The following is a 15154-nucleotide window of genomic DNA, read 5'->3' as shown; positions in this document are numbered from 1 at the left end:
CATATATTGAGCATCCGGTCAAGATTTTAGATGAGAAAGAAACAGTGACTAGAAACAGTGTGGTGAAGTTCTATAAAGTTTAGTAGCAAAATCACTCGGAGGACGAAGCAACATGGGAGCAAGAAAGTTATATTTTGAAGCATTATCCCCACCTTCTTTCTAGTTCACTGGGGTAGTTATTTACATTGAAATGTATTTCTTATCTCTTTTCCCACACTAGGCACATGAAATCTCGGGATGAGATTTTATTTATGGGGGGTAGATTTGTAACACCCTCGGTGTTACACTATAAATCATTTGCTAAAACATGTCATGAGCATTGTGTTTATGTGTTAATGCATGTAATATAGAGTGTAGATCAATTCTCGTAACTTAAAACGATCAACGGAAATGCATAACAAAAGTTATTTCCATAGTCATGTTATATCACTTAGGGTTGAAAACCAATTTTTATTAAGCAAAAATGCTATGTAACATATATGTGATACTTGAATAAAGTTTGAAATACAAACTTTGTAGAGGACGATGAAATATCTACGGTCAAAAAATGACATCACTAGCTAACATTTCTAATAGCTTGGAAATCACATTTGAAGCAAATCCAACTCAAGACTTAGTCGATTTCTTAAGTCTGAAAATAGATTGACAAAGCTATGTTTGGTATTCTTTGAAGAGAAATTGGGTTAAGGAGTGATGTTGTATTATGGCTTGTTTTTGTAGCCTAATATACCCTCTTAAGTATAGCAAAGGTGGTTTGGCGATTGGATCAACGTTATAGATTTTTCAAACGTTTTAAAAATCATGCACAAAATGCTCTCGGCCGGTTTCCTTGTGTGGGCGCTGTCACCGTGCCTCGGGGGCACGGTGCCATAGTGTCGGCTCGTCTAGCGCACACACGCACACACATGCACTGCCGTGCTCGGCGGGACGCTGGGGGCCAGTTGGCCTAGCCGCTCTGCCCCGCCGTGTCGCTGCCATTGCCGTCGTGGGCCCTATGCCTGGGCCAATCCACTGCCGTCTGGCCGCTCTACCTTGCCATGTCACTGCCACTGTCATCGTGTCGTGTTTGCACACCTACACTACATTGCGCTATGCTGCCTCTCCCTGGTCGGGTGGATGCCTTCCGCACATGGCCATGCACGCCATCGCTACGCCATTAATGGCGCTGCAGCGTGCGGGCCATGGTCTGTAGCCGACACACTCGCTCATCCACTGCGCTTGGGATGAGCGTCCTTTAGCCATGGCAACTGCACCCCGCCAAGATGCGCAACAGTCAAATCCTGACCGAGCCCCGCTGCCGTCCCGTCCGTCTGCGTGCCCCTGCTTTTCTCTCTGCCACTGTCGTCGCCTTACGCCCACAAGTGCGCCTAAGATAAGTCACCTCTATTCAATTCGTCAAGTCCGCACTTGTGCTCTCTTGTCCTCTCACTGCCTATGCCACCCGCAGCCTTGATGACAGCCGGCCGGGCGCCAATTTGGCAATTCTGCCCCAGCGAGCCATTAAGGTTGCGCTTGGCCGTGGGCCTGGACAGCTCGCTCGCCTTTTGCCCACTGCCCAATTCGCTGTATCACCATCTTTGCCTTGATCTTTCCTTCACCCCATGCACCTTAGCCTAGTCGCTACCGGCTCGCCTTGGTCGCTGATGCGACCGTGTCACCGTAGTGCGCCGCCGCATTCCACCGCCGCACGTGGCTAGCCTGGTTCAGAACATACCCGGCCAAACCATCACCACAGCAGCAACCAGGGTATGATAGTGGTGCTTTAGAGTTAGCTAGCTCTCCCCGTGGTGGCTATGGTTGGCCGGCATGGTCATGCCACCGTCGCCCATGGCCACGCCCCATGGTCGCCACTTCTGCGAGCTCCGCCACTCCTGTAACCTCGGCTAGTGTAGGCTCTAGGGTTGTAGGTGCTGATTGGCCTGCTATCTGGGTCGGGGCGGGTCTCAGTTGGCCGGTGTGGCTGTCCAGTGCCATCGCCGCCACGCCGGTGCGCGCAGGGGTGGCCCGAGGACCTAGCTGTTATAAAGAAGAGAAGTTCCAAGGGTTCCTTTGCTGGTTGTCTCGGAAAATAGTGCTATGGACTGTGGGTTGATTTGGGAAATAGTGTTGTGGACTGTGGCCCGAGGACCTGGCCGGTTGTCTCGGGAAATAGTGTTGTGGACTGTGGGTCGATTCGGTCTTAGCGCGGGGGCATTTTCGCAAGAGTGCCAGCGTGCGCGGGCCTTCCCGTCGTAGGTCGTTTCTGCGCGGATGGGCTGTGTCCCACGTGGGCCGCCCTAGTGGGTCGCGCGTGCGCGCGCGTTGTGCGTGTGTGGGCCGTGCAGGTTGAATTCGTTTTTCATTTTTATAGAAGATAGAAGTAGCTTTATATTTTACATTCTAAGTTGAACTTTGAAAATTAATATCAATTCGTATAAGTATCCAAAAATTATGAAATAAATTCTGTTGAGTTCCTAAAAATGTGGTCTATCTGATAGTATGGTTAGTTTATATATGTTTGGGTTGATGCTAAGGACTATTAAATCATTTGGAAGTGTTAATGTTATTTAGATTAATAATTGTAGGAATTTTTGTGGCAAGTTGGTAATAGCTTTAGCCATGAAATTTTTATGGTAGGTTCATTAGATTATTATGTGCTCACTGTAATTTTTGTAGCCTTAGAATAGGTTGAGAAATATGGTGGCTAAGTACTCCTTGTTGTAGTATATATATTAAACCGGTAATAAGAATAAGGATGCCTTTAGTTGCTAAGATAATACGTGAAATGTTTCATACCTATTAGTAGGAATAATAGGTAGCTTAGCATTGTAGTCATTAGAGTTAGCTTGGTAGATGTATTCTTATTTTAATAGTTGCTGTTGTCGTATTACTAAGTGTTGCATCATCATTTTATGCATGTAGATAACGAGTTGGTAGAGTTCGTGACTACGGGCGAATAGGAGTACGAGGAGGTAATTGAAGAGTACGAGGAGGAGATTCTCATACAGGAGGGAGCCCCAGAGCCACTAGTGACTGACTTTGCTGACACCACGCCTGCCCAAGGCAAGCCCCGATGCATAACCCTTATTTTGAATGATCACTGGATATATATGTGTTGTGCATTTACGTTACATGCATTTTCTAGAAACTACATGCATAGATATACCTACCTATGAGTCCTACTAGCATAGGTCGAGTAGTTGTAATGCTCAGGCTTTTGGTAGCGTGACTAACCTGCCGTTACTCACAATAGGTGATTATTATTATCACTCATGCTAAAATGGTAAAAGGAAAAATGGAGACTAGGCAGGGATATGGTATGGGTATTGGTGGGTGTAAGAGGTTGTGTCCTACGGACAACGAGGCATAGGTCGGTTACACTGTTTTTCCTATCTGTGTCGATTAAGGACCAGTCGTTGCATTGGGTTCTAGGCAAGTCACAGACTTATTATCCCGAGCACATACTTGTTTATGGGAGTAGGGAAGGCTTGTTGCTCTCTTGTTATGGGTTCCGGCTTGTTTCGGACCGACTAATTGGAGGCAGGGATGGTGGAGGTCAAAGCACCACACTAAGTCTGAGACTCATACGTGGGGGCTTGGAGTCCAAGTTTGGACAGGGACATGGACCCCTTGATAGGAGAGTGGTGGGTTGGTCCTGCTTGTGACTAGGGTACAAGTGGGGCATGTGTTTTTGGGATAGCCAGCTGGGCACATTGATTCATGAATCGCCGGGTGATCCGGTACTACTTGTCTACAGTCTAGCACCGTAGTAAGAACTGGAAGATGAAAGGTGGTGAAATGGAACTGTTTGCTCAACCCTTACTAAAAGTAGAACATGTGCTTACATAGAATGGTTAGATAATAAACTAATCATAACTGCTAATAATAAATATACGTAAGGATTCACTATTAGTATTGCTTTCCACAAAAAGGAAACCCAACAAACTACAAAGCTTGTCATATTCTTGGAGTCGGGAAATTAATCCCACTAGTCGGATAAGTCTTGCGAGTACATTGTGTACTCATGGTTTATTTACCCCTGTTGTAGGTGTAGCTTGAGGAGTAGCTGTTGTGTGAAGGATTCTTCTGGTGGGCACAGACGGATCCTTGTATATTATCGATAGATGTTTATTTTAATTCCGCTGTTTAATTTCCGCACTCTAAACTTAGTACTGTAATAATGTATTTCTAAGAACTCTGGTTGTATGAAATGGACTAAGTATTGTAAACTCATCCTCATTATTGGATCCTATACAAAAAATGTGGATTATTTGAGTTATCCCTTGGGGTGTGCTCGACGGAATCCGCCCGATGTAGCTTGCTTTCCGGGTGCTTAGGGTCTAGTGGAAGACGAGCGCCTCCGAAGGTTTGTTATTTTAGGCAGTTCTACCACACCCACCTCCTCCAGAAGCACATTCTACGCACCAAAACTTTAGATTTTCATCCTCTCTCGTCGTAGTGTCCCTCTAGATGATTCTCATCTAGTTGTAGAACAGAAAATAGAGAGAGAAGAGAGGAGAGAACTCAGGAGGAGACCGGGTCTGTCGGATCTTCCTTGATTTATGTACTGCTACAGATCTGCATCATCCTTGAGTAATCTCTAGGTTCTTCAATTATTATTTCTTTAAGTCTTCTAATTAATTAAAGATTATTTCTTATTGTGTTTGCTTATGGGATCTCCGCTCACCTTGAGTGCTCTAGTTATAAATTGTGACTAGAGTAGTAAGCACTAGATTAGACGTGGTGCTCTAGTTGATCTATGTATACACATCTAGAGTAGTGAGAGAAGGTGTAAGCGTGGTGCTTATACACTATCTTGCCTTTGGTTATCGCTTGTCGCACAATTAGTCTTGTGTAGCTAGCAGGTGGTGACAGCCTTGTCTAGCCTTTGTATTCCACCACATGTTCTTAGGCAAGTTCTTAAAAGGTAAGGCTCCAGTAACAAGGTAGCTACTTCAGGTAGGGTTTCGCTCCCTACTATTCACCTATCACCTAGTATACTTGTAGCACGGACTCAATCTATCTATTTCAACTATATGCTTAGCTTAGATCATAAGAGTAGAACTTGAAACATAGGAATCCTTTACTAACTCATTGTCCTCCCACCTAGCTGCACTCTACTAGTTATCTTTAGTTATTTCACTTGGCTTGTTGAATCATCCCTTCCTATCACATTCCGTTTACCCCCCTACACTAGTTGGTACTAATTTGGGATACTCTTAAGGATCTCTCTCCTTTATTATCATTCCTAGATACCGCTTTCCCTTGGGATAAAATAAATAACGATACCTTGGAATACTCCCAGGTGAAGTGCTACAGTGGTATGTTCTGTGTGCTTGCAGAATTATCCAATAGACATAAGAAATACCAACAAACATGTCTAGCGCCATTGCCAGGGAAAATCATCTGCCTAGGAATTTTAATAAAGTTGAATCCTAAAGTTATCTTCAAATTTAGTTATCAATTAGTTGTAGGGGCTTACCCCTATCGTTGTTTCTCTTTATTGCGAAGCAAGGCAGTGCATGAGCGGTTTCCAACTACCGAGTAATTATATTGAAGATCCTGAACAACTACTGAGGAGAACTAGACGCCGTCAGGTTCCCCCTTAGAGGTTCATCTCAAGTTTGGAACCGTTCAAGGAAGGAGGCTCCGTACCATCCCTCGAGAATGCTATGGCTCAAAAGATGATCTCTAAGTTCTCAGCCCTGTCAGCTACGAACGTGGCCATGGGACCCTAAGTTGACTTGGGAGATGCCACTTTCGAGCTCAAGCCCGCATTGATCAACATGGTGCAGGCCAATCCGTTCTATGGGAAGCCCCATGAGGACGCTAACGCCCACCTTCAGCACTTCATGGAGGTGTGTGGTACCTTCACCATCAAGGGGGTGACGTCTGACGCCATCTGCCTTCGCCTTTTCCCATTCTCACTATTGGGGAAGGTGAAGCAATGGTTCTACGCCAACCGTGATGAAGCTACCACTTGGGAGAAATGCGCCAATGCATTCCTCAAGAAGTTCTTCTCAATGGGCAAAACCAATGCCCTTCGTGGAAAGATTTCAAGCTTCCAACAACAGTCGGATGAGATGATTCCCGAAGCATGGGAACATCTCCAGGAGTACATTCGTGCCTGTCCTCATCATGGGATAGAAGATTGGCTCCTAATTCAAGGTTTCTACCATGGGCTGGCCAACATGGCCTGTAGTCACCTTGATGCTGCCGTTGGAGGGGCATTCTTCTCGCTCAATGTGCAGAATACCAAGGACCTCATCAAGAAAATGGTTACCAACCAAGGATGGACCGATGAGCGCCTTCAGCCTAAGAAGAGAGGCATGCACACCATCCATGAGGTGGACATGCTCTCTGCTAAAATGGACCTACTGATGAAGAAGATCGAGGAAGGATCCAAGAAGGATCAAGCGGCCAATCAACATTACGCCATCGTATAGGCCATCGAAACTGACCCTTGGTGCGAGGTTTGTGGTGAGGATGATCATTCGGGCAACAATTTCCTGAAAACAAAGGAGGACGTGAACTTCGTCAACAACATCAACAACAATGGGTTTTGACCTCAACAACAAGGAGGATGTAATTCACGCCCCTTCTACCAAGGTAATGGAGGTAATGGTTCATTCAATAATTTCAATAACAATAACCAACCTTCATTAAAAGATCCTATCTATGGTCAAAGTAAAATCAATGATAGCATTAACAAGAAGTTAACTGCTAATGACAAGATTCTTGAAAATCTTAGTGAGAAAATGGATAGCTTTTCTTCTGCCATTAAGAATAAATTAAGTTTTAATAAGATGTTAGAAACACAATTAGCTCAATTAGCGGCCGCTGTCCCATCCTTTGAACAAGGTAAGATCCCCGAAAAACCTGAAGATCCAATTGAATTTGTCAAATTGGTTACATCAAGGTTCGGTAAACCTCCGCTCTGATCAAATTGGGGGTATCTTCTAGATCCACCCTTTATCACCAAGAAGGATGACCCAGGCTACCCAACCATCGAGTGTTCGATTAGACCTCAATCTTTCTGCAATGCCTTCTGCAACCTTGGATCCAACGCCAATATCATGTCCAAAGTAACATTCAATAACATGCTAGGTACATCCTCGTCCCCTACTTTTGTCCATCTACAGATGGCGGATCAATCCATAAGATTCCCTGAGGGACTTGCATGGGACATTCTGGTAAAGATCCAGAACGACTATGTCCCCATGGACTTCATCATCTTGGACATGGGAGCCAATGAAGAAGTCCCCATCATCCTAGGAAGGTCATTCCTCCACACCACCAATGCGATCATCTATGTGGGATCTGGCCAGATACACTTCCAATTCCTGGGGTATAAGGTAAAATGGCCATTTAATGGTTACAAGGCTAACAAGCAGGTTAATACGGTCCGAGCCAACCGGAAGCCTCACCCCACACCACGCTGAAGGAATCAAACCCTGAAGGATAAAACCAACACACCCGCTAAACCAAAACCACAACACAAACCTGAACAGGTTTGGCGGGAAAAGGAGGTGCAAACACCTCGGTCTCCATCTCTGGGACCGATTGATGCACTCGAAGCATGAACGAGATGGAGAAGTCCTGCTCCAAGGACTTAAAACAAGGAGCCCTTGCCGAAAGGTAACTCGGTAGTTATCCCATATTTATTTCTTACATTGCATTTTTAGTTCAGCATTTTCATGTTTAGATTTTCTATAAACCATTTCCTTTTTGCATATAAAATCTTGAGAGAAGTTTGCCAAAAATCTTTGAGTGCCTTTAGGGCCTAGGGCAGGTCGGGCAACCACCCTATCCCTTGATTCTAGTGCACTCTTCCACTACCATGCAACTAGAATATATCCAGGACATAGTGGATCGCTGGGAGGCCTCTAGGGCGGTCGATCGACCACCCCAGTGAGCTTCCAACCAGCCCTAGTGAGTGGAGAGCATGACATGACCCTTGTGGGAGAAAAAGAAAGTGGCTTAGGGCCTAGGGTAGGTCGGCCGACCCCCTTAGGTGGCCAACCAGCCTCAATTTTCTTCCATCGCTTTGTTGCATGCCTCCATGCACCAAAATGATCTACACCCTTGATTTGATGACGGTTTGATGGCGGTGGATCCAAGGGATGCATGTGGAAGTTGACGTGAATCACTAACGTGGCATCCTCCATCTCCACCTATAAAAGGAGGGGCATCCCCCTCTCAAAAGCATGCCTCAAGTGCCCAAGTGTCTCAAGTGCTCCAAGAAGCTCTTAGTAGTAGTGTAGGCTTAGTGTGGGAGTTAGAGTTGAGTCAAGCTTGCTCAGGATTTCCGAAGTTGTCTTCTGGAGAGTCTGGAATAGCTCTTGTATCTTTCCTTCTTTGTAAGACATTACTTTATAAATATAATATTCTTATTCTACTTTACTTAGTCTTTACTTGGTGCAATATTTTACTTGTTATAGTATTGTTGTGACTTAGTCTTAGTTTATAGTTGCTATACTATAGTTTGTGTTTCAGACCCCGCACCTGTATACGATCATCGCCTGTCATAGGGTGCTCTAGTTGATCTATGTGTACACATCTAGAGTAGTGAGAGAAGGTGTAAGCGTGGTGCTTATACACTATCTTGCCTTTGGTTATCACTTGTCTCACGGTTTGTCTTGTGGTAGCTAGCAGGTGGTGATAGCCCTGTCTAGCCTTTGTATTCCATCACGTGTTCTTAGGCAAGTTCTTAAAAGGTAAGGCTCCAATAACAAGGTAGCTGCTTCGGGTAGGGTTTCGCTCGCTATTGTTCACCTATCGCCTAGTATACTTGTAGCGTAGACTCAATCTATGTGTTTCAACTATATGCTTAGCTAAGATAATAAGAGTAGAACTTGAATCATAGGAATCCTTTACTCACTCGTTGTCCTCCCACCTAGCTACACTCTACTAGTTATCTTTAGTTATTTCACTTGGCTTGTTGCATCATCCCTTCCTATCACATTCTGTTTACTACACTAGTTGGTACTAATTTGGGATACTCTTGAGGATCTCTCTCCTTTATTATCATTCCTAGCTACTGCTTTCCCTTGGGATAAAATAAATAACGATACCTTGGAATACTCCCGGGTGAAGTGCTACAGTGGCATATTTTGTGCGCTTGCGGAATTATCCAATAAACATAAGAAATACCAATAGTCAGGACCATCCAGGTTCCTTATGCAAAGATGACAAAAGATGGGAAGAAGAGAAATAGAGATAAGCCACCTATCGATGGTGTGCCATTCAAGAAGTTGTCGATCTTCTACAAGTACTTGCCGTATTGGCCGGACCTTGAGGTCCGCCATGCCATCGATGGTATGCACTAAAGAAGAATGTGTTTCGTAACACAATTGATCTCCTCCTGGAAACATCAGCCAAGACAAAGGATACCCTAAAGTCACGACAAGACTTGGTAGCCATGAAGATGAGACAAGATCTACACCCTATCGATAATGGGAATGGAAGATATGAACTACCCCCGACTAGCTACAATTTGACATTAGATGAGAAGAAGGCAGTTTGCCAATCATTACGGGGGATTAGAGTACCAAGTCGATTCTCATCCAACATCAAGAAACTAGTCTCGATGAAAGTTCTCTCGCTATCCGACTACAACTGTCATGATTATCATGTGATGTTGACGTTGTTCCTGCCAATTGCAATTAGAGGGATCAAGCCTGTATATGTGAAGATGGTTATCACTCGATTGTGTTACTTCTTCAACAAAATTTCTCAAAAGTTTATTGATGAAGATGAATTGAAACACATCCAAGAATTTATTGGGGAGACTATGGTGCAGCTAGAGATGTGCTTCCCTCTGAGATTTATTTGATATAACAGAACATCTCATGATTCACATGATCGATCAGATACGGGCACTAGGTCCACTTTACCTGCATGAAATGTGGACATATGAGCGTTTCATGTCAGTTATCAACTGGTACGTTCTGAATCGAGCTCATCCCAAGGGATCCCTGATAGAGGAATACAATACAGAGGAAATCATCGAGTCTTGCCTAGCTTACCTAAAGAATAATGTACGGATTGGTTTGCCTGTTCCACGATTTATGGGGAAGTTGAATGGGATCGGCACAGTAGGGAAGAAAACCTTCATCGACAAGGACTTCAAAGATGTGCGACAAGCCCATTGTATCATCGTGCAACACCTCACAATAATGTCATCTTTAGTCAGTCAATACTTAGTGTGATTCGTGCTAAAAGTAAAGGCCGCTCGGAAGATTGGATTACGAGGGAGCACAAGCGTCATTTGACAGCATGGTTGAAGGACCTAAATCCACCAAACGGGGAAACCATTTTGGTACCGTTCGCGTGTACTTAAACCCGATTTGATCGGCTTCTTTTTTCATTCGTAACGGTGTTTTTCTCTCATAAATCCTTTAGATTCATCCAGATTCATTCATATTCCTCCAGAAACCCAGTTTGATCCGCTTCTTTTTTCATCCGTAACAGTATTTTCCTCTCATAAATTCCTCTAGATTTATTCAGATTCCTTCATATTTTTCCAGAATTCCTCTAAGCGAACGGAACCTTTAGATCAAACGATCAAAATATTGGCATCAGGCCCGTCTGGCCAAGTCACGTCGTGGCAAGGGTACGATATTAATGGATATCTATTTTATACTGCCGCAAAGGACAAGAAGACTGTGTCTCAGAACAGTGGTGTTCGTCTTGAGGCCTTAGACAAGAGAACCGGTCAAAGTACCACATATTATGGCGTCATGGACAGCGGCGGATCCAAGAAAAATTTTAGGAGTGATTGTACAACATATACCTCTCCGACTGCTACTCGATCTTAAGTCTCAGTCCTACCTACACTATAGAACTTGCCAAAAAATTCATGAGAGCTCCAGTGAATTCTACTGCTCCGGTATGGGTAGGGGGCTTGAGCCCCTCTCTCCCCGCCCCACCGTTGGATCCACCCCTGGTCATAGATGATATATGGGAAGTCCACTATGGTTCCAACATACAGATCCCGGTCTTTCACTGTCGTTGGGTCAAACACCCAAAAGGTGTTGAAGTGGACGGATATGGGCTCACAATTATTGACCTCAACGATGTCGGTTACAAAGATGACCCTTAGGTACCTGTTTCACAGGTCGCACAGGTTATGTATGTTGTTGATCCTGCAAAAAAGACAAAGCACATTATAGTCCATGGAAAACAAGAAATATTAGGAGTTGATGGTGTCGAAGACGTCGAAGAAAATAATGAGTACAATGAAATGAACCTTTTCACAGACCTACCTCTGAAGATGATGAATTTAGAAGCATAAAGAAAGATGAAATGCCCTGGGCACGCAAGGACGGAGAATCAAGAATTGTTACCGCGCAAAAAAAAAAAAAAAAATATATATATATATATATATATATATATATATATATATATATTGTCTATTTGGTACCCAGCAAGTTAAATAACATTTAGCGCGCCGGCGGCGCCGCCCCACGCTCCGGCGAAAATAATGCAACCACTGCAATCAACGCTCATTAATCCCACAACCTTTGACAGACTGACAGGAATACAGGATACGCACAAGAGACGTAGTAAAAACTCCCATCTAAATGTGTAATAAGGCTGTGTTCAGTTCGTGAAATTTGGGAATTTGTCTATCGTAGCACTTTCGTTTTTATTTGACAATTAGTGTTTAATTATGGACTAATTAGGCTCAAAACGTTCATCTCGCGATTTCCAACCAAACTGTGCAATTAGTTTTTTTTCGTTTACATTTAATATTCCATACACATATCGCAAGATTGGATATAATAACTACTGTAGCATTGTTCGAGAAAATTTTCGGTAACTAAACGAGCACTCAGATGCAGGACCTTTTACGGTCCACGTAGTCCAGATTACTCGTTTTGGATAGAATATGGGGGTTCGAAACTTGGGAACCGCGCTGCAAAGGCAACCACGACTTTTCCTCCCCTGATTCCCTCTCCCTCATTAATTGCCATCCCATCTCTCCCTCACCAACCCAGGGGCTCCGGCAAACTCGCCGGAGACGCTCATCCCCAGGGGCTCTGACGAACCCGCTGGAGACTCAGGCCCCGTTTGGCCGGACTCTCGGGCTCCTACACTTATAGCTACACTGTAGCTAGAGCCGGAGCTGCCTAGAGTCCGGCCAAACGCGGCCTCACAACGCCGGATCCCCCACTCCCTCCGCCCCACCCCATGCTTCATCAAGGCATAAGTAATTTTAAATTCGCTCAGGAGTAATTTACAACTCCATTAGTGTGTCAATTGCTGATATTTTTTGTTGGCCAAAGTATCTGCATAGCAGCCTGACCTTTTGTTTCTGAGAAACCGCAATCTAGAAGGATGCAGGGACACATGCATGCATGGATGTTTATTCGCTTTCTTTTGTTCCTGGAATGAGTGTAGTCAATTCATCTGTGTATATGGAGATATATTGGAGTAATTATTTGTTGATTGTATAAATATTACTTTTCAGTACATTTAAAATTACTGAAAATTACTCCCTTAGAGGAAAAAAGGAGTAAGTACTCGTCGTTTCGCATAGAAAATTACTCCTTCGCTTAAAAACTAATTCTTAATCTGATGACTAATTGTTTCGCTCCTTGACTAATTACCCGAGAGGCGGTCGCTGATGCATGATGCATGGTTTTTACGGCCACAAGTGCTCGCTGGAGCTCCGCATGCAGCGTCAATCCAATCCGTTTTTACGCATCAGACGATGACCTATGCATGCAACATAAATTCAATCGCGTTGGACACGCCGAGAATATCTCGTGGCGACAGCAAATAAGAAAAGCATTAAAATGGATGTGCATTGCAGGTTGGATTCTATTTTTACTACCGCGCATGAAAACGGAGGGACGCAGTCTGCATGGTTTAGCGAGCATTAAATTAGGACAGAGAGGCAGGTGTTTAGTCAAGCAAGCATTAAATTACACCTTTTACTACCACGCAGCGTTGAGGTGTAAATAACTTATTCTAGGGCCACTTTAAGTTACGATAATTACTATACTAATTTATGAATTACAATTACTCTTTACTATGTGATTTTACTACAATATTATGGTAAGTATCATCTTGAATTATAGTAACACATGTATCGTAAATATGTATTATCTTTATCGTAAATTTAGTACAAACATTATCGTAAATCAAGGTGGCTACCAGCTACAGAATAGCCTGACCCTATATATATATATATATATATATATATATATATATATATATATATATATAGAACTACTACTCTACAGCTGGTTATAGAATAACTTATTATGTAGCCACTTTGAGTTACGATAATTATAGTAGCTAGCTACAAAATAAGTTATTCCGTAACCACCTTCATTTACGATAATTTTATATACTAATTTACGATAATATCAATACATATTTATGAATAGTTGGGTTACTATAACACATGGGGATATTTACTATAACTTTATAGTAAACCACTTAGTAATGAGTTACTATAATCTCATAAATTAACATAGTAATTATCGTAACTCAAAGTGGATACAGAATAAGTTATTCTATAGCCAGCAACAAAATAATAGTTATATATATATATATATATATATATATATATATATATATATATATATATATGTGTGTGTGTGTGTGTGTGTGTGTATAGGGAAATTATTTTCTACTCACAGGAAGTAGTTATTCCCATGTGTATATCTCAAGATTTATGGTGTATATTATCCTACAAAGTGTATATAGATGAAGTATATGATCATGCTAGATCATCTATGGTAGTATGTATGTCAAGTATGTAAGTATACCTTGAATATATGGTTATACTTATTTTATATACTACTATAGTGGCATTTTAGTAATCTTCTATACCTAAATAGAAGATCCCCATTAGCATATTTTTCTGGCTTCATCAACCCACTCCAAGAGAACATCATCGGTCAATCTTATCACCTTCCCCGTCCTTCTCGCACGATTCCAGGAAAACGTCCCCATTTAATTTATTTGGCCCATGCAAAGAGACGTCGGATATCTTTTAGGAAACATATCAGAGGAGAGAGTAGAAACATATTGATGGTGGACGTGAAAGTGGATGAGCAACTCGGCCAATAAATTAAACAATCAATTCGACCCTACAGCTTCCCATCCAACGTCTGAGTTCTGACTTCCTATCTGATGGCAGCACCCGATCCAGTCCTGGCCAATATAAGAGACATCCATGATAAGCGTCTTGGACTGCAGACACACGTAGGATCTCTGATCCAAATCCTTTGCATCCTCCGTCTCCATTGGTGCTACCGCGTTAACGTCACCGGCGATGATGCGTTGGAGCCGCTACCTCACCATCAGCCCCACGACGGACACTGAGGCGGCACCTCCGATCCGTGGCCACCTTGGGACATTCCAGAACGCCTCCTCCCATGTCATGTCGTCTTTGTTGGCCACGTCATACAGGAAGTATACAGTCATAAGGTAGCTAGTGTCCACGTCGTACGGTGAGTATTCGTGTCGCCTTTCCTGCTTTCTAATTACTCCATTTCATAACGTGTTGAGGACACTAATGTTTTTTTCTCCTACCACATGCAGAACATCATCAACAACAATAATGTATGCAACCTTGCCACCACTAATAATACATAAAATTAGAAATATCATTGTTATTCCTATCATTGTGATCAAGTGATGTACGTATCTTCATGGCTATGACTTATCCCTTTTTGGATGGATTTGGTTTATTTCCAAACCTAAAACCATTATTATATTTTTCTATATACTCACTATGAAATTAGTTAAATTGTAATTGCTGAGACTTCTACATCAATCCAGAAAAAACTATCCACAAATACCTCTATGAAATTTCCGCAGCAACCCACGAGGTATCATCTAGTATATTAAAAAGTATGGGCTCTTTTGAAAAAAAATTGCATAGTAAGATTTGAAGTATCTTAAATTGAGTATATAAACATACTCAAACTGATAAATTAGTATGCACACATACGTAATGTGGTTTATTGAAGATGGGAGTAACTACTCCCGGGAGCAGAAAAAATACACCCTATATGTATATATGTGTATACACACACATATATATATATATATATACAGTGGTACTGGATTATTACTATTCATGGTGGATGATTCTCACAGGACTTCTGAGACCATGGTCTTCATGGTGTATGTGAGTGGAGAGATGGTGGAG

At 42.8% G+C, this 15154-nt stretch overlaps 1 non-coding gene across 1 annotated transcript; it reads right to left on the bottom strand.

The window, feature by feature from the left end:
• Window positions 1-6017: 6017 nt before the first annotated feature.
• On the bottom strand, window positions 6018-6124 carry LOC136478615 (small nucleolar RNA R71). The gene has a single exon (XR_010764337.1). It is a non-coding gene; the product is annotated as a small nucleolar RNA R71 (small nucleolar RNA).
• Between the last annotated feature and the right edge of the window lie 9030 nt (window positions 6125-15154).

The sequence above is a fragment of the Miscanthus floridulus genome, chromosome 8 (assembly GCF_019320115.1).
Source record: "Miscanthus floridulus cultivar M001 chromosome 8, ASM1932011v1, whole genome shotgun sequence".
Taxonomy (NCBI): domain Eukaryota; kingdom Viridiplantae; phylum Streptophyta; class Magnoliopsida; order Poales; family Poaceae; genus Miscanthus; species Miscanthus floridulus.
Note: the sequence above shows the minus strand (reverse complement) of the source record. Positions and strands in the feature narration are given on the sequence as shown.